The 25,164-nt window shown below is 36.3% G+C and overlaps 1 protein-coding gene across 1 annotated transcript in view; it reads right to left on the bottom strand.

The window, feature by feature from the left end:
• Positions 1 to 25,164, bottom strand: part of LOC145678830 (peroxidase-like) — a 209,881-nt gene that overhangs the window by 115,984 nt on the left and 68,733 nt on the right. The gene's annotated exons all lie outside the window — the stretch shown is intronic.

Raw genomic sequence — 25,164 nt, forward strand, 5'->3', positions numbered from 1 at the left:
CAAATGAGAGAGAAGGACACCGCCCGTTTTGGTTATCGTTCAAAGAAGCAATAAATCTCTCAGCAGAAGTTCTATGGACAAGTTATGAAAAAGTACTGCAAAGTAATGCGGCTTTTCTTATAAATGAAGATTGCATCGTGAATTTTCATCATGTACGCATGCCGAGAGGACAAGGTGGATTGAAACAATATATTATGAATACTGAAGAATATGTAAAGGCAAAACGTGGTATTGTTACAATTAAGAATAAAGGTACAAGGTGTTTAGCACATGCAATCGTCCTTGCCATTGGATTAAAAAAAATACAAGGGAAGAAATCAAACTGAATAGAGAAGACATGTAAAACAATATAAATATATAATTGAAAAAGAAGCAGAAGACCTATGTGAATCTGCTGATGTAGATCTTAGTCATGGTGGTGGAATTCCTGAAATTCGTAAATTTCAGGAATACTTAAAGGATTATAAAATTACAGTGTATAGGGGCTTTTCAGGAAGTGATGTTATGTTTGAAGCACCACGAAGTGATAATGAAAGAACACCTTTAAACTTACTCTTCGTAGATAACCATTACAACGTCATTGAAAGCTTGACAGCATGTTTTAGCTGTAGTTATTATTGCGAAAGTTGTCATAAGAAATATGAAAACAAGCATGCACATTTGAAACATTGTACAGCTGTATGTTATCGTTGTCATCAGAAGCCACCATGTGACTTTAAAGAAACCCATATTACTTGCAATGATTGTAATCGAGAATTTTATGGCCAGTCATGCTATGACTATCACAAGTCAGCGCCGTTTCAAAATGGAAAGCCTTTATGTTCCATTGTGAAATGTTTTGCCCAGTGTTTGAAAATTTATGTAGTGAAAGAAAAACGTTCTCACGTATGTGGAGAAACTTATTGCAACATTTGCTATGCTATAGTACCACCCAATCATGAATGTTACATGAAAGTGAATGAAAGAAGAAAATCAAAAAAAGTCAATGAAAAAATTATCGTGGAGAAGAAAGCTATGATTGTTTTATGATATTGAATGCACACAAGATACGAAAATAGAAGAGGATGACGCAAACATATATGAGCATATACCTAATGTCTTGGTTAGTCACCATACATGTTACAGATGTTATGAAGACAACGACATCAAAAATATGTGTATCGTTTGTGGAAAACGAGAAAATATATTTGACGGAGAAAATGTAATAGAAGACTTTCTAAACACCTTCAACAGCGACGTCCAAACATTAAATCAGTAACATGTGTACCCATAATTCTAAGGGCTATGATGCACATTTCATCATTAAGACCATGGTTGAGAAGATGAATTGGACTCCAGAAGTAATCATGAATGGGGCAAAAATTCTATCTCTTAAAATAGGGAACGTAACATTCATTGATTCACTAAGCTTTCTTCCTATGCCCTTAAGTAAATTAAGTGGTGCATATGGTCTTCAATCGTGAAAAGGATATTTCCCACACTTTTTCAATCGACGTGAGAACCAAACATATGAAGGTACACTTCCAGACATTAGATATTATGGACCAGATACCATGAAAGTAGACGAAAGACGCAAGTTTCTCGAATGGTATACTGAACATCGAAACGATACCTTTAAAATGGAAGAAGAACTCATCAAATATTGTGTACAGGATGTTGAAGTATTACGTCAAGCATGTATTTCCTTTATGAATACATTTGAATCTGAAACAAATGTAAATCCCTTACTGGAATGCATTACAATCGCCAGTGCATGTAATTTGGTATATCGTAGAAATTTCTTAAAGGAAAATACGATTGGTATCATACCAAAGAACGGGTATCGATGGAGAGATGTCCAGTCAATTGAAGCAGTACAATGGATAGCTTGGGAACAAAAAGAAGAAACATCCAAATTACCAATGCTGCACGTAGTAAGGAAAAACGAATTGCATCAATGAAAGTAGATGGTGTATGGACAGATCCCAATACAGGAAGAATACACGTGTGGAAATGTGAGGGCGATTTTACACATGGCTGTATCTACTGCTACCCTAACGACAGAGATAAACCCATCTATAACAATGCTACAGATACCATGGAATTTCGATATGAAGCAACAAAGAAGAAAATCCAAAAATTAAAAGATTTTGGCTGTGAAGTGCATGAAATATGGGGTTGTGAATTTAAAAAACAATTGGCAGGAAATGAAGAGATGAAGAAGTATGTTAGTAATCATCCGTATACAAAGAAAACACCATTAAATCCTCGTGACGCTTTTTATGGAGGACGTGTGAATGCCATACGTTTGTATCATAAAGCACAAGAATCTGAAGGAGAAACCGTACAATACAAAGATGTTATTTCCTTGTACCCCCATATTTGTAAGACTAAGAAGTTTCCAATTCGTCATCCTACTATCTATCTGCCTGGAGATTCAAATATTCCCACCATTGAAGAAGTTGAAGGATTAGTTAAACTAAGTATTCTACCTCCAAAAAATCTCTTACACCCAGTTCTTCCTTACAAGTCAAATGATAGATTGATGTTTCCACTTTGTCGTACATGTTGTGATGAATTAAACCAGTCATCTTGTAATCACAACGATGAAGACCGAGTTCTACATGGTACATGGGTAGCAGATGAAGTAAGAAAAGCATTAGAAATAGGATACAAAATAATAGATATTCATGAAATTTGGGCATATGATGTTGTTCAATATGATGAAGAAACACAAAGTGGCGGCTTATTTGCAGAGTACATAAACACCTTCCTGAAAGCAAAAACGGAAGCTAGTGGATGGCCAGCATGGTGTGAAACAGATGAGCTAAAGCAGAAGTACATTCAGCAATATTATGAAAAGGAAGGAATACGTCTCGATGAAAATAAAATTCAACATAATCCAGCACTTAGAAGTTTAGCTAAATTAATGTTAAATTCATTTTGGGGAAAATTTGGACAACGTGAGAACATGGGTCATGTAAGCATTATTAATGATCCAAAGGAATTATATGAGAAATTAACATCTCATGATATAGACGTTCATCAAATATTTCCAGTAAATGATGATATGATATATGTATATTGGCAATACACAGATGAAGTTCCTGTTTCACTACCAACAGTAAACGTCGTCATAGCCGCATACACAACAGCACATGCAAGATTAGAATTGTACAAGTATTTAGATCAACTGCAAGAAAGAGTATTGTATTTTGATACAGATTCAGTCATTTATACGCAAAAACCTGGTGAAACTACAATCCCAACTGGTGGCTTTTTAGGCGATTTAACAAATAAAGTACTCGAGTATGGTAAAAAGGCTTATATTTCAGAATACGTCTCGGCTGGACCCAAGAACTATGGATTACGTATTTTTGATCCCAGCACGAAGAAGGAGTTTCAAGTATGCAAGATACGGGGCTTTTCATTAAACTATGAATCTTCAAAACACCTAAATTTTGATGTAATGAAGAAAATGATAATAGATAGTGAAGAGGATGCGGAAGAAGAAGAGGAAGAATCTCGTCCCACTGAAGTCAAAATTACCAATGAGAAAAAAATTTGCCGCAGGAAAGACCATACTATCGTCAGCATGCCCGAAACAAAAATTTATAAGATAAATTATATTAAACGACGTAGAATACCAAATTCATATGATACTCTTCCATATGGCTACACTACTTCCAACAAAAGAAGAAGAGAAATGTAATAAGGTCCTTTATAAATATACGTATGAAGAAAGAATGATCATACTCTTTAACAAGGACACGACGTGGAAACATCCCTTTTTATGTATTGTTGCCGGACCAAGTGGATGTGGAAAAACTTCCTTTGTAATACGATTTCTGTCTAATTTATCACGTATGGTTAATACATCGTTTCGTCATATTTATTGGTACTATGCAGAATGGCGAAATTTCGACAAAAGTACAATTTATTGAAGGATTACCTCGAACAAAAGACTTTTTACCTGAAACTGGACCACATCTTATTATTATTGATGATCAAATGTGTGAAGTGAACCGCAATATAGTTGATTTCTTTACAAAGGGTTCTCATCATAGAAATCTTAGTGTACTATTTATTACACAAAACATATTTCATCAGGGAAAAGGAAGCAGAGATATGAGCTTGAATTGTTCTTATCTCGTATTATTTAAAAATCCAAGAGATAAATCACAAATTAAACATTTGACTTATCAACTAACTCCTGAGAATCCAAAATTTCTTCAAGAAAGTTTCAACGACGCAACAAAGTTACCATATGGATATTTCTTTATTGATTTAAAACAGGATACGCCAGATGAACTTCGTTTTCAAACAAATATCTTTCCTGATATTTATCATTACGTTTATGTTCCATCGAAATAGAAGAAGATGTGTTTATAATGTTTGTTTTAAACTGTGTTTCTTCATTCTGACAATATGTCTTCGATATCTTGTGAAGAAAGGAAATTCCATCCAAAAGAAGAAGAAGCATTTATTAGTGCAGCAGCAGGGTGGTGTTCCTACCGGCATTATTAGCTCCTATTTTAACTGGTGCATTATCAAGTTTACTATTCCGTTAGTACAATGGAACACGCAAAGATGATTTTAGTTCCACCTGATGTTCTGAATCGTATACAAATACCAGCATCATCATCATCATCAGCCCTGAAGAAACGTGAATCTAATTTGGATCAAGAAATGCAAGAGATTTTACAGTTATCATCGCTTAGTGATGAAGAAAAGTGGAATCAGTATAACAATATTCTTCAAAAATATTTACATTTAATACGAAAACAAGAAGAACCTGTGACACTTTCAATTACGTCAACTAAATCAGAGAAGCCTGAAGTAGAAGAAGAAATATTATTATCTATACCCAAAATGTTTCGTAAAAGAGCTGAATTACTACTACATAGAATGAAACATGATGATAATATCACGTGGGATAATAAAGGAACTGTTTACATCAGAGGTGATAAACTAGAAGGATCTCACATTGTAGATTTAATTTCTGATGTGTCGCGACCCCGGAAACACACAAATCCACCGGGATGGGAGAACTTTTGTAATTATTTATCTTCTAATAACACACCTCAAGAACTTATTGGAAATCCAAAACGTTTGTCATATATTTTACTACGAACTCAAGCATCACCACAGCATCATCGTCAAGGGAAAGAATACCTCTGAAATCGTTTCCAGAAGACGACGAAGAAGCAGAAGAAGAAGAAGAAGAAAAGGAAAAAGTAGTATCTCCTATAAGGAAAAGGAAACGTGCCTGTAAACGTCCAGTATGGTCAAGGTGGAAACCGTAAACAAACAGTTAAGCAAGATTTACTACAACCCTTCACATCCTGCCTCGTTTTCAACTGTTAAAAAATTGTGGATAGCTACAAAGAAGAAAATTCCTATACATTGTATAAGAAGATGGTTACTGCAACAAACAACATATACGTTACACAAACCTGTACGTCGTCGTTTTAAAAGAGATTTCTATGTAGTGAATAACATTGATGATGAGTGGGAAAGTGATATTAATGATCTTCAATCTCTTCACAAATTTAATGATGGATATCGTTATATTCTTACAGTGATAGATGTGTTCAGTCGATATGCATGGGCTGTGCCATTAAAATCTAAAAGTACAAATTATGTTTTAAAAGCATTGAAACTTGTGTTCAAAGACAGAAAACCAATTACATTCCGAACAGATAAAGGAAGTGAGTTTACTAATAAAACAATACAGAAGTACTTAGAGGACAACAAAATAAAACATATTACAACTAAAAATCCTGATATAAAAGCTAGTATTGTAGAACGTTTTAACAGAACTCTAAAAGAAAAATGTGGAAGTATTTTACAAAGTATAAACGTATAATTATTTAAATGTATTACCTCTTCTTGTGAAATCATACAATGAAGGTTATCATTCAAGTATAAAGATGTCACCTGCAAATGTTTCTCAAAATAACCTATTACAAGTATGGCATAATCAATATGATAATAAAATAAAGAAGAAGAAGAAGAAGAAGAATCCAAATTTCTCAAAACATCTTAAGATTGGTGATACAGTACGAATTAGTAAAACTAAACGTACATTTGATAAAGGATATATGCAAAATTGGACTTGGGAAATATTTAAAGTGAAGAAGATAATACCAAGAGATCCACCTGTTTATGAAATTGAAGATTTAAACAAGGAACCACTGGATGGATTATTTTACAGAGAGGAATTACAATCTGTGACGTTATCAAAGACATTTTACATAGATAAAATCATACGTACAAGAAGAAAAGGCAGCAGAAAAGAATATGTTGTTCATTGGAAAGGATATCCTTCTTTTTTCGATTCCTGGATACCTGCATCATCCGTAAAGAAGATCGAGAAGTACAATGGAACCTGATGGAGATTTTTACGTTACGCTTCCCAGTAATAGTTCTTTGGAATATTTTCCTGACAACACCTTAACATCATACACTACGAAACTTCATCAAAGAATGGAATTCCATGAAAAGTGGGAAGTGGCTATTGTTGAAATTCATTATCCTCATTCAATATTAAATATTAATGACGAAAATAATAAAATTTTTACAAACCTGCAAAAAGTGATGAATGGAAATTTATAATTATTCCTGTACGTTATTACACTGACATATCAGAATTGATAAAGATAATAAATACGTACAACAGATTCACAAATTTACATATTTCTTATACTCGTGAGAGTAATACCTGTTTTATACGACGTCTTCATAAAGACATAGATGTAGACGTTGCATTATCACCAAGTGTTAGTGCGATGTTGGGGTTTGATCCAAGCGTTGATTTAAAGGATATGCAACAAGGCCAAACCATTCCAAATTTACGTTTAGGACTTCCATCTACAATGTATGTGTATTGTGATATAATTCAATCTGTATTTGTTGGAGATACAGTAGCACCATTATTACGTATCATAAATATGAATCCTGTGAATCATACATTTGGAAGTAATGTTATAGAAATTTTTAATCCGCCACATTATGTGCCTATAGAGAAGATGCATTTTGAACACATCAAAATAGATATAAGAGATAGTACAGGCTCTCCACTGGAATTCACTTTCGGAACTGTATGCGTTAAACTACATTTTCGACCAGTGCGTCAACATCGACAAATATGAATAATCCATATTTACAATATTATCAAAAACAAGCTCTTTCTGGAACTGGAAACGTTTATGTTAGTTCCCCTTATCAAGTTGGACATGGTATTGGAAGTTTCCTTGGAGGATTATTTCGTTCTGTCATGCCACTAGTAAAACAAGGAGCTAAAACAGTAGGAAAGGAATTATTAAAATCTGGAGCAAACGTTATTACTGATGTCATCATCGATAATCAACCTATTAACGAATCCTTTCATCAACGAATGGGTGAAGCGAGATCCATCTTGCAAGACAAAGCAAAAAATAAACTGAAATCTATGCTAGGATCTGGATATCAACGAAGGAAAAGAAGAATTACACATCATTCCATCTTTAACCCTTCATCATTACATATCATCAAGCGCAAGAAGAAGAAGAAGAAGAAGAAGAAGGACAAGAGGAAACGTACACAGAAAACAAAGAAAAATCAGTCTTATAAGAAGAGGAAGTTATCATACGATATCTTTGATTAAATCATCACCATTATGGCTTTCTTACATCATCAATCCTGCGAGTGTGTAAAAAGTGAACTAGATATTTTTTCTACAAAACCAACGCAAACCAGTATATTGGATAATCATGTTGTTACATACAAACCAATCAGTTCACTAGCTGATAATGCTCCTATAGAGTTTGTCATCCCAGGAACAAGTGATGAATACATAGATCTACCACATACTCTTCTTTACATCGAAGCTCAATCGTTAAGCCTGATGGATCAGCATTTGGTGAAAGTGATAAAGCTGTAGCTCCTATTAATGACTTTTTAAATTCTATGTTCAGTGAAGTGGAAGTGTATTTAAATAACAAACTGATTTCATTTCCATCTCATAATCATCCATATCGATCATACATTGAAAAACTGTTAAATTATGATGATTCTGCTAAAAATACTCATCTTCAATGTGCATTCTGGTTTCAAGATACTGCTGGACATATGGATGCAACATCTAGTGATAATAGAGGATTTCAACAACGTTATGAATTAACAAAAAAAAAGTGCAAAATTCGACATGCTTGGACATCTTCATTGTGATATTTTTAATCAAGATAAATTTTTAATCCAAGGAGTAGAATTACGTCTCAAGTTAATTCCTGCAAAGCCAAACTTTTGTCTCATCGCTAGTGATTCGTTTGTTGAGGCTAAAGTGAATATTTTAGACGCTGCTTTACATATTAAAAAGATTAATGTTAGTCCTACAATAAAATTAGCACATAACAAGCTTCTACAATCAACAACAGCCAAATATCCTCTCACAAGAGTGCAAATGAAGTCATTCGTCATTCCAAAGGATCTTCAATCAAAAACAATTGATAATTTATTTATGGGGGTATTACCAACTCGAGTGATTGTGGCGTTTACACAAAATGATGCCTATACAGGAAAAATAACTTCAAATCCATTTCATTTCAAGCATTTTGACATCAATTTCTTCTCTCTATACATTGATGGAAAACCTGTACCTTCAAAACCATTACAACCAATTTTCGAAAACAACCTCTATGTTTCCTCATATCATACCTTATTCTGTGGATCAGGTATTTACTTTTCCAATCATGGCAACAATATTCCTCGCCTTGACTTTCCTCAAGGATACACTATCTTTGTTTCCGACATTACTCAAGATGGAGAAGCCAGCGCTGTGCAGCATTGGAACCTTATACGTCACGGCTGTGTTCGTCTGGAACTTCATTTTACGAAGCCTCTACCAGCACCTATCTCCTGCATTGTGTATGGAGAATTCCAATCTCTCTTAGAAGTGGATCATCAGAGGAACATCATCATGGATTTTTAAAGGTACGTTATTTAAATATCATATCATATATGTACATGTCTGCATTTTTATACATGATGTCCTCTACACTAGATTTATTGAATGCTTTGCAAACAAATTCTTTATTTCACAATCATTTCGTTGGCGTATATGCAGCCAATGAATTACCAGCACATGTTCCACTACCTGCAGCTATCATCATAAATACAGATCTCTCGAACAAACTTGGCACACACTGGATTTCCGTATATATTCATACTGACGGACGTGCCCACTACTTCGATACATTTGGATTTCCTCCATATGTAATGCAACATATTCAATTTTTAAGTAGAAATTCCACTTCTTATACATTTAATAATAAACAAATTCAAAGTGTGAAATCGTCCCTATGTGGGCATTATTCATATCTTTTCCTATGCTTCAAAGCTAAAGGAAAGTCCTTAAATGAATTTCATTACACTTTCTCATCAACTCTAGAAAAAAATGATCGACGCTTGCTGTATTTACTTTTACAGGTAATCATGTATTCATTCTTCTCCTTCGTTTGTTTTGATTACTTTCTTTTCATATTATTGCAGGTAGTCATTTCTTCTTCTTCTTCTTCTTTATTATAATGTGTTTGTATGTATTATCATTTGTTGTTTTATTTGTTCATGAATATAGATAAAATAAATTTTAAGTTTGTTTTTCAATTTTTTTCATTTCAGAGAGTAAAAGATCGTCATCGTGTGTATGGACATCATATTCATTGTACAGATTGACCTCTCTACGTTTCATCACCATCATCAACAGTAGTAGTATCATTAATTGAACTGTGTATAGTCATCATCAGTGAACAGTATATGGCAGTTGTGAAGTTATCATCACATGAACAATGAAAAAAAAATCTAACGTTCTTTTAAAATGTACTATACTTACCGTCGTTTTAATTGTGTAAATAGTTTCATCAGCAATAAACACTTTGTATTATTTTTTCTCTTTGAAAACAAATGTTTTATTTCTTATTTTTTCCGTTTTCTAATAAATAAATATGTTTTATGATCAGTTATGTAATTAAATACACATATCATAAAACATATTTCTAAGTCATTGAATTAAAGAATTTCATAGTGATTTTAAGAAAAAAAGATTCTAAAACTGATTTTTAATTCAATGATGTAATCACATAACTACATAATAATAATAAATTCAAATACTTAATCAGTTATTTTTTCGTAAATTAAATCAAGTATGTGAATTCAATATTATTATTATGATAGGACTTTTGTTTTTAAAATTTTAATATTAATTATTTTAGTTCCTTTTTTAAAAAATTAAAAAAGTCCTATCATACTTAAGACAAAGTTGTATAATAATAATAATAATTTCAAATACTAATTTTTATTTTAACATTCATTTCAAGAATTTGAATTCATTATGATTATTATTATTACTATTATACGTATCACTTATAATATACGAGGAAAAAAATATGTAAGGATTTTTTTTCTTATAAAATTAAAAATCCTATCATATTGAGGTGTATGAAACGAACACAAAACACACACACACACAAATAAAACATTTCACTTTCCACTATATATATTTTTATTACATTTGATATTACGTTGTTAAGTATACATGAAAAAACAAATCAATTTTCTTCTTCTTTATGAAGAGTCGTTCACTTAATTGATACCCTCCGAAGGTTGAGTATCGGTTTCCCCCCACCATGGCTGTGTCGATACACTATCAAATAAATCAGCCATAATTGAATCTATGAGTTTTTGTTTGCAAAATACTTTCATTTCCAATTTTAATCGTTCACCATCAATGTTCACATCACTGTTCTTATCAAGAGAGACACTTGGAAAACTAATGTTCATACCATTAATAATACTCTGTTCATCTACACAGGTATGGATTCCGGCAAGTCCTCTGCACGTAAGACACTGCGATTGTACATGATTACGAATAGTATCTGTACACAAGTCAAAATATTCACGTAGCACAACACTACAAACTTTACTGTTTTTCACAGCATGTTCAATACACGGTAATATTTCCAAGAAATAAAGCCAATCACTTGAAGTTAAGTACACAGTGTTTCGAGGAGCATGAAGTGTTCCTTTCTTCTCTAACATCACTAATTTTTCACCCATTAGTTTTCGCACCACCAGTTCGTTTTTTCGACCAAATGTAATTTCCACTTGGGAATTTAAATAGTCCGTAACAAATGGGGTTAAATGTACAAGTTTCTCCCACTCTGCCAAATTTAACTCCACTCCAAACACAAGTCCTTTGCCAACACGAATCACTGGTTCAAATGTATCACTATCCAGTCCAATACAAATTAATTTGGTTTTCATTGAATTAAGTCCATATTCAACATTTAACCACTACTCTTTTTTGGTATCCATAGTTGACGAACAAGCACTCAAAGACATGTTACTCCAGTCGCTGGTCAGCACAGAATAACGACACTATGCATACAGATGACTGCGCATGCATGAAGAGGAGGGGCGAAGAGGAAAATTCATGTTTCATCTTGTTTGTACATGCTACCATACACTTACGATGAGTAAACCAGTTCAGTAAATTCAAGATCGTACATGTTACGTCCAGGTACATTAATCTTCATTCCTTTAAATATTAAACAGACATTCCCACTTTGTAAATACGTTAATAATGCACCATTATCTGCTTTCAATTTTTTAGTACAACGTCCAGGTAAAATCACTTTTTCACCTCCTTCAAATGTCACACATGCCTTCCTACCATATACCGTTGTAATTATCTCACAGTTTACAATGCGAAATGGTACTCCAATCTCCAAATCTCGCATTTTTGTAAAGGGTACCATTGATGGCTTATTAAGCTTATCTAATAAACTCATTGACGATGACATCTTTAAAATTTTTGACGTTTCTTCCTTTGCAACAGCTGCTAACAGAATGATCTACACAAGCACATACGTTCCGCTTACGCTCTTCGCAGGAGGGGTGGGGGGTTTGGGGATTCAAATTATTAGCCAATAAACGACAAGAACACGAAAAAGGCATGTTTTATCTTGTTTTTTACATCTGGTAGGCGTCCAAGAGTATACTTCCTTATACTAGCATAGCAACATACTGGTTTACACCGGTTTAAGCCCCGTGGGAACATTCCCACGGCCAAAATTTTCCCACGCGTATGAACCTCCTCTATTCTACTCCTGAACTTATTTACAATGCAGATTAAATGCAGGACTATAACTAACGTACAAAAGTAGCCTAAAAATTTTGGCAAAGAAAGGGAGCAAGCGAGTACTTAATGCCACCCATGGCGAAAAAGGTGTTATTGCGTGCACTAATGTATCAGGTTCAAATTAGATCCCTTCGATGGAGTTATACAAGAAAAAGTATTTTAAAAAATAGTTTGGTGATGATCTTCCGACAGGTAACACCTATGCAATGACACCTAAAGGCTATGTTACAAAGGGAAAATTCCGTACATTTCTGGAACATTTCAAAAGACATCGGATCCCTGGCCGAGCACTGCTTATTGTAGATTGCCATCGAAGTCATCTTGATATTACCATTTTAAATGCTGCTGAGACCATGCATATTAAACTGCTGTGCTTGCCTGCACATTGCACTCATGAACTTGTTATGCTCTGCACCGCACCATATTTTGGCATATCTGACTTTTATTTACCTTCGTTGTCAACCGATAGATAACCTCAGACCACTGAATTATGTTTAGCCCTAAAATTACTGAGTCGCCACCACATTTATGCAAAACGTGGAAAATTCGATTTAGATCCAGATTCTTGATTTTGGAAGTAAGTGAAACCATGAGGATTAATTTGATCACATTGCACGGTGCGAGATGAAAAAGAAACCGTGACTCACTGAGTGAATGTATGAAATCTCTTCAAGTAAATTTCGGATTTTCAATAACATAATTTAAATAGATAACAACTAATTTGGCGAAAAACAAATAATAATATTGTTCTGAAGTAGCTTGTTTATAGAATATCTGCAAGTTAGCCAATACATATAATAAGGCAGAGGTTGACTTCACATTGATATAATTGTACATAAATTAAGGAATTTACATGTGTATACAAGTGTTTCTGTCTTCGGATTCCACTGTATTGAATCAGATTGATATGCATGAAAGTCTATTTATCTTCATAAGGAACAGATTATAAATAGGAGTTCAAGTAGTTAATATTGGGCATGCCACTCATGACAACTTTCTTCATGACCACCTTAAAATGGTTCCTGTCACTGAAATTAATTAGCTACAGAATCTTCGCGTAAGCATTACCCGTAATCAGAGTTTATCTTATTACAACACTGAAGTTATTCTTTATACAATCAGCATTATCCAGAACTCATAAATTCAACAAAGGCAAACATGCATTAAATATAAATTCTACCGTATATTAAACACATTATTTAGAACTTCCGTAAATACATTTATCTTCTTTAGTATTCCTTTATAATTATATCTCTTATCTCTTTAAATATAGCCTTTGTATATACCATAATCGTTTTGGCATTGCTGTAACTATACGATATCTAACTTCGTGTTTCAATATGCAAACTTTATTGACTAACTCTGGTTTTATCCAATGGCATAGACTACGTTTAATGCTGCGCTGATTCATATTACAGGTATCAGTTATATAATTATCTGGTCAGTAACATAGTGGACGTTATGATTACTATAAAATCATGCCAATGCAATAACTCATCTCAAATGCTAATTGTTCCCGAAGATATTCTATTTTACAGAAGTCTTAAGCCAATTTACTAGAATTTTGATTATACGGTTACTGATTACACAGTAACTTTCATCAGAATATGTTTAAGGTGAAGTGGCGGTATGGAAGAATAAGGGCCTAAGCCCTAGAAGAAAGTATTTAATTATTCATATTTATTAATTTACTGCCACCGTTAGAAATATCCTCAGTACGTTCAAAACTTTTATAATTGCGGATTAATATATAATTTTTACCAGATAACGATTCGCACACATTAATAAGTTCTAAAATTATTATTTTCGTTAAATTTGTAGTTGAAAGAATTAACTGATTCACAATTACAATTCTTCTTTCTTTTAATATTTCTTCTTCCTCTGATATTTAATAAATTAAATTTAGTTTTCAAAGATTAATTTCGGATACCAACCAAGAAGTAGGTTGACATATAACAATACATATAACAAATAAAATCTACATAATAGACAAACACGAATAGAAACAAGAAAAGCAAAAGATACAAACAACAATAATTGTGGGGCATAACAAACTTCAAGTGCTCGACAAAAGCTTCTTCAAATCGTTAAAATTGTAGTGCTCTCAAGCGGTTGACAGTTATCGACGAACGCATCCCGGATTAACACTTGGGAAGCCACAGTTTCCAAACTGTTTTCACAGGCATGGTTCCGTTCAGCAACACCTCAGACCACAATTTCAGGCTTCAGCGCAACAACGCATCCTTTTAACAAAAATGCTATACCCGATGTCGCTTTTTCCCCAAATGATGTCTCAGAGCAACAGCAACCTCCACCAACACCTCCAAGCACATGACCAGTCTCCATCTCTCCTTCAACACCACCGAGTGCCCACTTCATTCACGAGCTTCTGCCTACAGTTAAAATACTAGGAGCAAATCTCATCCCAGGGATATTTCTCTTACTGCCAGAGGAGTATTGGTAAAACTAGACCTATTCGCAAGAGCTGGCCCTTTCCCTTCTTTTGGCACAAAGAAACAAGCATCCTCTGGAAAGATGAAGGATGGAAATATGCTCCGCCGGGATTGTGGAGGATATTACTATGATCTCAGGGAGTCTTAAAACATGGATTCAATGTATTGAATGCAAAATTTGGTTTCACGATCTATGTGATTCTGACAGCATTGTTAAATGTGGCTTCTGAAAATTTTGTGATGCTGGTTGTGCATTGTTGTCCGGCTCCGAAGAGTAGTATTCCATATGACTGCAGCTGTTATAATAAGAGTTTCGCAATCATCACAAATGTTACCGGTTAACGACATGTACGATGACCACGGGCAGCGATTGGGGGGGAAGAGGGGCAGTTCCCCCCACTTTTTTGAAGTGGCGCACTAAATTATATAGTTTTATTTGGAAATGTAAACAGGATGACACAATTTGGAGAAAAGATCTCTGACTTTTCCCTGACTTTCCCTGACGAAAGTTCCAGATTTCCCTGATCCCTGAATAACTTTAAAAATATAGAAAAAAGAAAGAAACCCCAGCCTCCACACTCCCCATAGTTGGACTTGTTCTCTTACGCTTCGGTTTCCTTCTTTTTAAATTTTCTTTCCAAAGGAATGTAAATTTACAAACATGTGCATTAGGCCGATATTGATTAGGTCTACATATTACATAAAATGTAAAGTTACAAACGAAAGTGTACAGTATACAGAATACTTAAGATATGAAAAAAAACTTGTATAATACCACCAAATACACCTGATATTGTCTCATTGAACTTCTCACTGAATTTATCATACATCTTGTAATTATTAATCCTGATGATCCACCTATTCTCATAACAGAATCATATATGATCCGTTGAGCCACCAGAGATTCTTCTTGTAAGTTCTCAACAATGAGAATTTTATTTATTATGAAACCACTTTCAAAAAATGCGTTTCCGTGAAAGAAGATAAAACACAATTTCATAACTGACCATAAGTCAACGAAGTTCTTCCCATTTCCTAAGACTAAGTAAAAAACTCATCAAGTCGAATACCATCTCTGTCATTGGCTATGAATTCATTCGAGTGTTCCTTAAATTCTTCAGTCTGAGCTTTCACTGTGAGCCGGAGATACTATTTCTTCGCGTTCTCAGCCACTTATCCAGATATTCTTTTTGCACCATGCAATTCTTCTAGAACAGCGTCTACCCTTTTGAGCAAATATGCCAGGATGCACTTAGATATGTGTTTCTCGCAGAAAATTAGTTTCAACAACTATATCAGAGAATACTACCGCCTTCAATATCATTATTGAGAACACTACATTTTACATCCAGTAACAGGAAAGAAATCAACCCTATTTCATAAATTCAGTAATTGAACAATGGACCTAAATCGATTTTTCCCTGACTTTCCCTGACCAATGTGCCATTTCCCTGAATTCACATGATACATTTTTACTTATTTTCCAGAATGTGGACACCCTGGTAAAGGTTTTGTATGTATTACTGTTTCATAGAAATAAATGGTGCCATATGATATTTGCCGTTGCGTGAGTACGTATTGGTTATTTGTCTTCCCGTGGAGTTAAAAAAAGCTACAGGAATTGGGTTTTAATTGCAATTCAAAGCAACTAATATTGCAATTGCATATTTCTTTAAATGCCATAGCATATGCTTGCAGTACTTACTGTATTTCATTTTCTAAGACTAAAAACATTCATTTAATGGCATGTGTGGAATTAAAAGTATAAGTTGTTCATTAATTCCCAGTTTCAATATAACTTCTGCATAACAAGCCTCATTATTCATTACTATGATTAATATTATCCCTTCTATTTATTTGTTTTGCAAATTTATTAAATAATCAGATCACACAATTTTTCAGACAGAATTTTAAGATGTTCATAAGCAAGAATTCAAATCTCTTCTTACACTTTGGTTGTTTAAGAGTATAAAGGGCTAGTACCTACCTGTATTGCCCTTATGAATTTACTTAATAAAATAGAAATACGATATACGGCATTTTAAGTGAAAAAAGATAGTCCTATTAGTATCCTATTAGCTATACAACCTTTCATCAAACAATGTTAGAAACAACCAGGAAATCTAACATTGATATACAATTGTTCAGATCATGTCTTGCCTCCCCACTTTTATCGTCCAACCGCCGCCACTGACGATGACTATGAGTTTTTTGTATCAGCAAAGCAGGTAGCACATTTGCAAGAACATTGTTTAGTTGCTTTCAAAATGTATTTCGTTACGATTCCAACACCTTTCCGTTGTTGTAAAAGAAGTGGCGTTATTTGCAGACACGTCTGGTAATAACGCCATCTCATACTCACTCCGATTCTCAGTGCGTTGTGGTCGACATTATATGTGTACGATCTTTGTTTTCTCATTGCATTATAGCGGAGCGTTCGCTCCATCTTCCGTGTAATTTGCACGGTTCTAGATATAAAAACACTTGAATACCAGAACAATATGTTGAATTGGTGGCGTTATTTGCCGAAGTTACCCTATAATAATAATACAAAATGACCAATATTAGTGTCTAATCCATAGTTTTCGGGATCACTCAGATGAGCGGTGACATTTCCAATCCGGTTTAAATCCAAAATCAGCCCCGCCTCTTGGAAGAAAGGGAGAAAGAGATATATATAAAAATAATCGAAAATTGTCACTATCAGTGCCGAATTTATAATTTTCTGAGCGCTTAGGTGAACAGTGATCCCAGACAACACGTACGTGTACGACACATGTGCCCTATCCATGCATAAGCCGTACATGTGTACATGTGCATTTGTGTGGATGATGAACACATACATAACCCGTGCATAAGCCGTACACGTGAATTTGCGTGGATGAAGCACACATACATAACTCGTGTATTTGCACATGTGCATTTGCGTGGGTTGTGCACACGTACATAACCAGTGACTAAGTCGTGCATGTGCACATGTGCATTTGCAGGAATAAAGCACACATTTATATAACCCGTGCATAAGCCGTTACGTGCACTTGTGCATTTGCGTGGATGAAGTACACATACAAAACCCGTGCTTAAGCCGTTATGTGCACATGTGCATTTGCATGGATGAAGCACACATTTATATAACCCGTGCTTAAACCATTATATACACATGTGCATTTGCATGGATGAAGCACACATTTATATAACCCGTGTTTAAGCCGTTATGTACACATGTGCATTTGAATCGATGCAGCGTACGTACGTAACCCGTGCTTAAGCCGTTATGTGCACATGTGCATTTGCATGGATGAAACATACATTTATATAACCCGTGCTTAAGCCATTATGTACACATGTGCATTTGCGTGGATGCAGCGCACGCATAACCCATGCTTGAGCCGTGCATGTACATATGTGCATTTGCGTAGATGAAGCACATTTAAATTACCGGTGCTTAAGTCGTTGTGTGCACATGTGCATTTGCACGGCTACTGCACGTGTGTATGAGACGTCCATAATACCGTGCAAGTGTATAGTTTTACTTTCATTCTTTTACTCTGATTCTAATCAACAATATAAAGTAACCTCCATTTTTGGTAGGTGCCGTTTTTCCTTCAAGCGGTATTATAGAGACTTTTCGACGAGTGACAGCTGAATGATTGTAAAAACTTCATACCGTCCTCTGAGCTAGGATACAAGATGAACAGATGGCAGCACTGTACCGTTGTAACTACTGTCAGACAGTTCATAGGTTTATAAAATTATTTTCGTGACCTATTACAGCAGAATATGTTGCGTTATTTGTTACATGGTAAACATGTCAAAGATACTACTTAAAGCTCTGCCCGTTGCAAATAATAAACTTCAAAAATAAAATTCTCACTGACAATTATTAGTTACTTGTGAAATACTTTGAAGGTGATGTATTTGGTGTTATAGATGGTGTTACTGCGTAAGGCACCATATATATAAACTCTTTTCTCCGTTGCATCTCGAATATGCTTTTACATCCCCTCTGCACTACGAGGAAATCACATGTGTCCTACATGTAAGTCATCTGGATACTGCGTGTAAATCATCTCTGTCCTACATGTAAATCCCCTGTTTACTGCGTGTAAATCATCTCTGTCCTACATGTAAATCACCTGGGTACTGCGTGTCAGTCACCTGTGTGCTACGTGTAAATCACCTCTGTTGTACATGTAAATCATCTGGGTACTGCGTGTAAATCACCTATGTGCTACGTGTAAATCACCTCTGTCCTACATGTAAATCATCTGGGTACTGCGTGTAAATCACCTGTGCGTTACGTGTAAATCATCTCTGTTCTACATGTAAATCACCTGGTTACTGCGTGTAAATCACCTATGTGCTATATGTAAATCACCGCTGTCCTACATGTAAATCACCTGTGTGCTACGTGTAAATCGAATATGTGCTACTTGTAAATCACCTGCGCAGTAGGTGTAAATCACTTGTGCAGGACGTGTACGTGTGCATTGCACATGTACTGTGCACGTGAAGATGTTGAATAGGACTTGTGATGTATACGTGCATCACATGTACAGGCGTACATTTATACAGATGATGCACATGTTGCATCCGTGCAATTATACATGTACTATACAGGTACTGTACGTGCATTGTGCTGTCTGGGATACTTTCGATCCCGTTTAAATTCAAATTCAACCCCGCAACTTCGGGGAAGAAGAGATATTTAAAAATGATCGAAAGTGACCGATATTAGTGTTGAATCCACATTTTTGGGGGGTCGCTGAAATGAACGGTGACACTTACGATGCCAAGTCCGCAACATGGGGGAAGTGTATATATAGGGTGCTAGGAAACTCCACCGACAAAATTCGGAAGGTGATCCCCGACACCGAAACAAGAAAAAAAAGAAGTCCTTTTGCACTTTTCTCTAGGACACATAGCTTCGGAGCTACATGATGCCAAAAACGTGGCAAAATATCTTCTCTATTTCGAATGATAGAGGCAAGGCGGCATGGTCACCTCAAAGGAACGAAACCTGCTTTATTCACAGATGGGTATGTCGCAATCGTGAAATCAGTACACAAAGGATTCCCCAAAGGAGCGTAGGGACTCTCGGAGAAACTATCAGGTAAAGATACGTCAAAAATAGGCGTGAATGGATAGGTTTCCCACCTGGTAACCATAATTAGCTGTAACCATGTCGAGATCTCAGAGACGAATTGCTGGACGCGTCATATTCGCTATGTGTGGTTGCATAAGGGTCTTCACCACAGCGAAAATTAAACTACCGCTAATTTTATAGTTTTTCTGTAATATGTTAAAAACAAATACAAATATTGGGAAAGCAAAACATAGTGCGCTAGATATTATGATTCTGCACGTGATACTGTCATCACAACTCACTTATCTGCTTTCCATTTGCAACTGCCGAAAGATTTAGCACTTTTTGCGGATTTTGTAAATAGCAGCACACCCTAAGAAGATAGGTTAGTTGTGACAGCGGTATCGCATGCAGAATATTATCTAGTGCACTATGCTTTTGTTTTTCCAATAATGTTATTTGTTTTCAAGATATTATAATAAAACTTTAAAATTAGCGGGAGTTTCATTTCGCTGTGGTGAAGATCCATAACCACCAGGTACTGATGGTAACCAACAATGCAGTGGTATTAATTATTCCTGCTAGGGATACTATGTTATTTTCATGATATAAGCCGGGGATAAGCTTTTACGTGAGGGTGATTTCCCCTGCACCCCCTCGTTTATTCGAACACTGCCGACAGCAAAACATTGACTATTTTGGGGAACATTGCACGGTCACAAACAGAGGGCCATAGCTACGGCTAAACCACACTACATACGTACTTCGTTGATTTGCCTCGAGAGGACCTCCAAGTTGCCAGTCCAGGTCATTCCGATGCACACGGAGTTAGCACTGAAGAAACACTGAGTGCACAGCCAACAAACAATACATCACCATTGAGCAGACCTACCTTGTCTGTCAAAGTAATCCGTGAAGTTGAAGTGGGCAACTACTACGTTGTGTGTTGTTAATCACGTTCATGGTGTAGTGTGTTGTGACAATGGCCCATTACACCAATCAGGAACAGGCCGAGATGATTTTTATATATGGAAAAGCACATGGAAATGGCAGGCAGGCAGCCCGATTATACAACGATCGATATCCCAATAGACGCCAACCGCATCATACAACATTTGCAACGCTGTTTCGTCGTTTGTGTGAGACTGGAACGTTCCACCCTTCCATGTATGACACGGAGAGACCACGTGAGGAACGCACTGTGAATGCCGAAGAACGTATACGACATGTGCTCGATGACCCGAGTGTAAGTTCCAGGGAGCTTGCCCGTCAGCATAATGTCAGTCATGAGAGGGTGTTGTCGATCCTTTATGCCAACAACTTTTACCCCTATCATTTGCAACGGGTACAGGGTCTATCGCCAGGGGATTTTCCTCCCAGGCTGAACTTTTGTAATCAGGTTCTCCATTTGGTGGCAACAACTGTCGGTTTTCTCTCCTCCATTTTGTTAACAAATGAAGCCCAATTGGAAGGGATGGTATCCAGAATTTTCATAATAATCATCTGTGGTCTGTGGATAATGCACATGGAATGGTACAGGCCCGCCATCAGCACCAGTTTCGTATCTACGTTTGGGCAGGGATTCTGGGTGACCATCTCATTCGAACAGTTGTTCTTCCACAACGACTCACTGGGCCTATCTCTTGAACTTCTTGCGCGAGATACTTCCTACACTTCTGGAGGATGTGCCGTTGGTCTTACGACAACGTATGTGGTATATGCACGATGGTGCCCCGGCGCATTTCTGTCGCCTCGTGCGTGATTATTTGAACACTGTTTCCCCGGACAAGTGGATCGGCCTATGTCATGGCCTGCCCGATCGCCGGATTTAAACCTTCTGGATTTCTATTTATGGAGGCATCTCAAAACTGTTGTTGATGCTACTCCGGTACCTGATATCCAAACGTTGGAACAACGCGTAAGAGCCGATTGTGACGCTTTGCGGGAAGAACCAGACACGTTTCCACGTGTGCGCTGGTCTGTGCGACGACGTCTGGATGCCTGTGTTCAGAGTGGTGGACATCATTTTGAGCATCTTCTTTAGTGTTGCCATAGGTAAGACTGTTGTAAGACTTTTAAAATCTTTAGTGTCATTCCTTGTAATACTTATTCATCACGGACCGCAGTACGAGCTGTTGTGTATCATCCTTGAAAATACAGTCCACGTTTGTCTGTACGCATGCTTACTTTTGTCCATGTCTTCCATGCCTCAGTTGCCTACTCTGTAGAGCCCACAGCGATTCTCGGCCCTGCAATGTCTGCGTACTCTGTTTGTTGCGGAACCGCTGCACCAACACCCATGTCCGGCGGTGTTCCCTTGAATTGGTCCCCGACGCTGCAATGGAGAATCCCCACTTTTCCAGCTCTCACCCCACAGTTCGTACGTAAGCCATACGTACCACGTCATAGTACATACGTCTGTTTCACTTTTCACTGCTCCTACCATGTCTGCTTTGCGGAATCCCCTTCTTCCTGTATGGACTCCCATTGCGCAGTTCAATCTGCTCCATTCTGTTTGCACCATCAGTTTCCTTGAGTATGATTTTCTTTCTCATTTTGTGGACCGACGTCACTATCTCTATTCGTTCGGGATATATTCTACTTTACCCCCGGTGTGTAGGCGATCTTTTACTCGGTTCCTGCTGGAACACGCCGCCTCTTTCGACTTCTGTTCATGACTTGTTTCCTTGTTTCCAGTTGTGGAGTCACCTCCCGAAGTGTATTCACCCACACTTCATATCCACAACTTCATTGTTGGTCACCATCAGTACCTGGTGGTTATGCAACCACACATAGCGAATATGACGCGTCCATCAATTCACCTCTGTTTGAGATCTCGACATGGTTACAACTAAGTATGGCTACCAGGTGGGAAACCTATCCATTCACGCGTAATTTGACGTATCTTTACCTGACAGTTTCTCCGGGAGTCCTCCCTACGCTCCTTTGGGGAATCCTTTGTGCATTGATTTCACGATTGCGACATACCTATATTTGAATAGAGCAGGTTTCGTTCCTTTGAGGTGACCATGCCGCCTTGCCTCTATCATTCGAAATAGAGATGATATAGCGCTCTAAAGTGTATTTTGCCACATTTTCGGCATCATGTAGCTCCGAAACTGTGTGTTCTAGAGAAAAGTGCAAAAGGACTTTTTTTCTTGTTTCGGTGTCGGGGATCACCTCCCGAATTTTGTCGGTGGAGTTTCCTACCACCCTGTATATATATATATATATATATATATATATATATATATATATATATATATATAATGATCGAAAATGACTCGAACCCATGGTTTTCGGGGTCGCCGAGATGATCAATGATCTTTCCGATGCTGTTTAAATCGATGCCATTAAAAACGAAAACAGCATATTTCATGGGTACTAAACACATGAGACACAGAGTTGTGCACTTAAATTTTCATTTCAATCCAGCGAAGCGGGTAATATATGCTAGTAGCTTATACATATTTATTAATATAGATATAATAGATTTATGTTTCACCATAATCTATTGAAACGTAAAATGGTAGGTTTTCCACGTTGAGTTTCAATACGGGATGACCAATCTTTCGAAGTCTTCAGTAGTTTGAGAATGTTAGACGAAAACTAATCGCTTTCATACAAAATTCTATTAGAGATATCGATAATAATGCACTTTGTGCCGAACATTAATAGGAAACGTACCTAAACGAGCCCTGCAGGGTTTCTAACCCCCTTCGCTAGCTATCGTTCGCTCAGCTATGTTTTGTGAAGTAAGTAACACTGGAGATCTTATATTTGCAAGATTGTGGGAGAAACTAAAAAATACGCAAAATTATTAACCCACAATATAATGTAATTGCCTTTTCCACATTACCTTTGTTAACAGTTTTAAATTCCTTGGCTTGTGCCTCAAGCACAGCTTTTTATACTCATTATACTAAAAGCACTTAATAAAATCAGAACTTCTTTATCATTCAATTATCACTTTTGTGTTATCTTCATATTACTTGGCCTCTGTCTCTCGGAATATTATGTAGGGGGCATGGTAGCTCAGTGGTAGAGCATTTATCTCTGGTACGTAGGGTAGCTGGTTCGATTCTCGGAAAAGTAAATTTGCGAAAGAAAATGAAATCTTTTAAGCTTTACGTCCCACGGTTATGCCGGGTAGGCTAAAGGAAATGGTGATAATGAGAAATGAATGAAATGGTGGAATGAAGAAAGTGGGAGAACCCCGTAAACACCCACGCACAAGCTGTTTGTCCATCACAAATCACTTGGTGCGAGCTGGGATCGAACCAAGGTCCCCATGCACCAAAGGTGAATGCCCTACCACTGAGCCACCGCAGCCCCAAAGTAAGTTTATGATGGACAACCTTTTGTCTGTGGGTTTTCTCGAGGCACTGCCGTTCCCTTCTACGTTCTCATTCTACTAAATCTTCCATCATCATTTAATTTGCCTTAATCATTGTCTCCCTTAGCCTAAAGGACATAACATGGAACGTTAAACTAAAAAAAATATATTTTATTTCATTTTCGCAATATTCTATTTTAAAAAATCTAAAATTTAAGTAAATCAAAACCCAACAATCTAAAGTTCAATTTGCAGTTAACACCTTAATATTTAGCAAACTTCACAAAATAATATAGTGATATGTGCCCTAATGATAGGGTTGATTGCCATATGTCCGTATTTTATACGGACTGTTTGTATTTTTGGGTCCGTGTTCGTGTCCGTATCGTACAAAGCATGAAATAGAAAAATGTATTTGACAGTTTTTTTGGAACTGTCCGAAAATTCCGAGTCGGGAATCGCTAAAATCTCGGGCGAAAAGAATTGTTTTCATCATATACGGTAACTTATATTTTAGTAACTATTAATAAAAATAGGCCATGTTTTTTAACTCTTTGACTACCAACGGGATACATGTGTCCCATGCGAATAATTCAAACATCGTTTGGAATTTGTTTTTAGAAAATTCTAAAAAAAAGAAAAAGAAAGAAAAGAAAAATACATGTTCTCCCATCAGGTCAGATGTGGCCGGAAGACTGTATCTATTTAGTTTATAAAATTGTGTACACATGTCACGAATATCTCACATTAAAGGAAATCTTTGAGTTTTACGTCCCATGGTTATGCCGGGTAGGCTAAAGGAGACGGTGAGGATGAGAGATGAGTGAAATGGTGGAATGAAGAGTGGGAGGAAACGGGAGAACCCCGAGAAAACCCACGAGCACGGTGTTTGTCCACCACAAAGTTCACTCACATTAAAGGAGTCGTACATATAAAAGAATGTTCACATTTTTTTTTAAAAAAAAAAAGGTAGTCAAAGGGTTTAAAAGTGTCTCATTTTTCCATTCCAGAATTCTTTTGGTTAGATTTGATATACGTAATATAATGGCATGATTTATTAGGGCCTATGTTCGTGTTAATGAAAAAAGTTATAAAACACATTAGTTTCCAATAGTGTTTTAAGCATTAGAGT

This window comes from Thermobia domestica, chromosome 2 (assembly GCF_964235325.1).
Source record: "Thermobia domestica chromosome 2, izTheDome1.hap1.1, whole genome shotgun sequence".
NCBI classification, from domain to species: Eukaryota; Metazoa; Arthropoda; class Insecta; order Zygentoma; family Lepismatidae; genus Thermobia; species Thermobia domestica.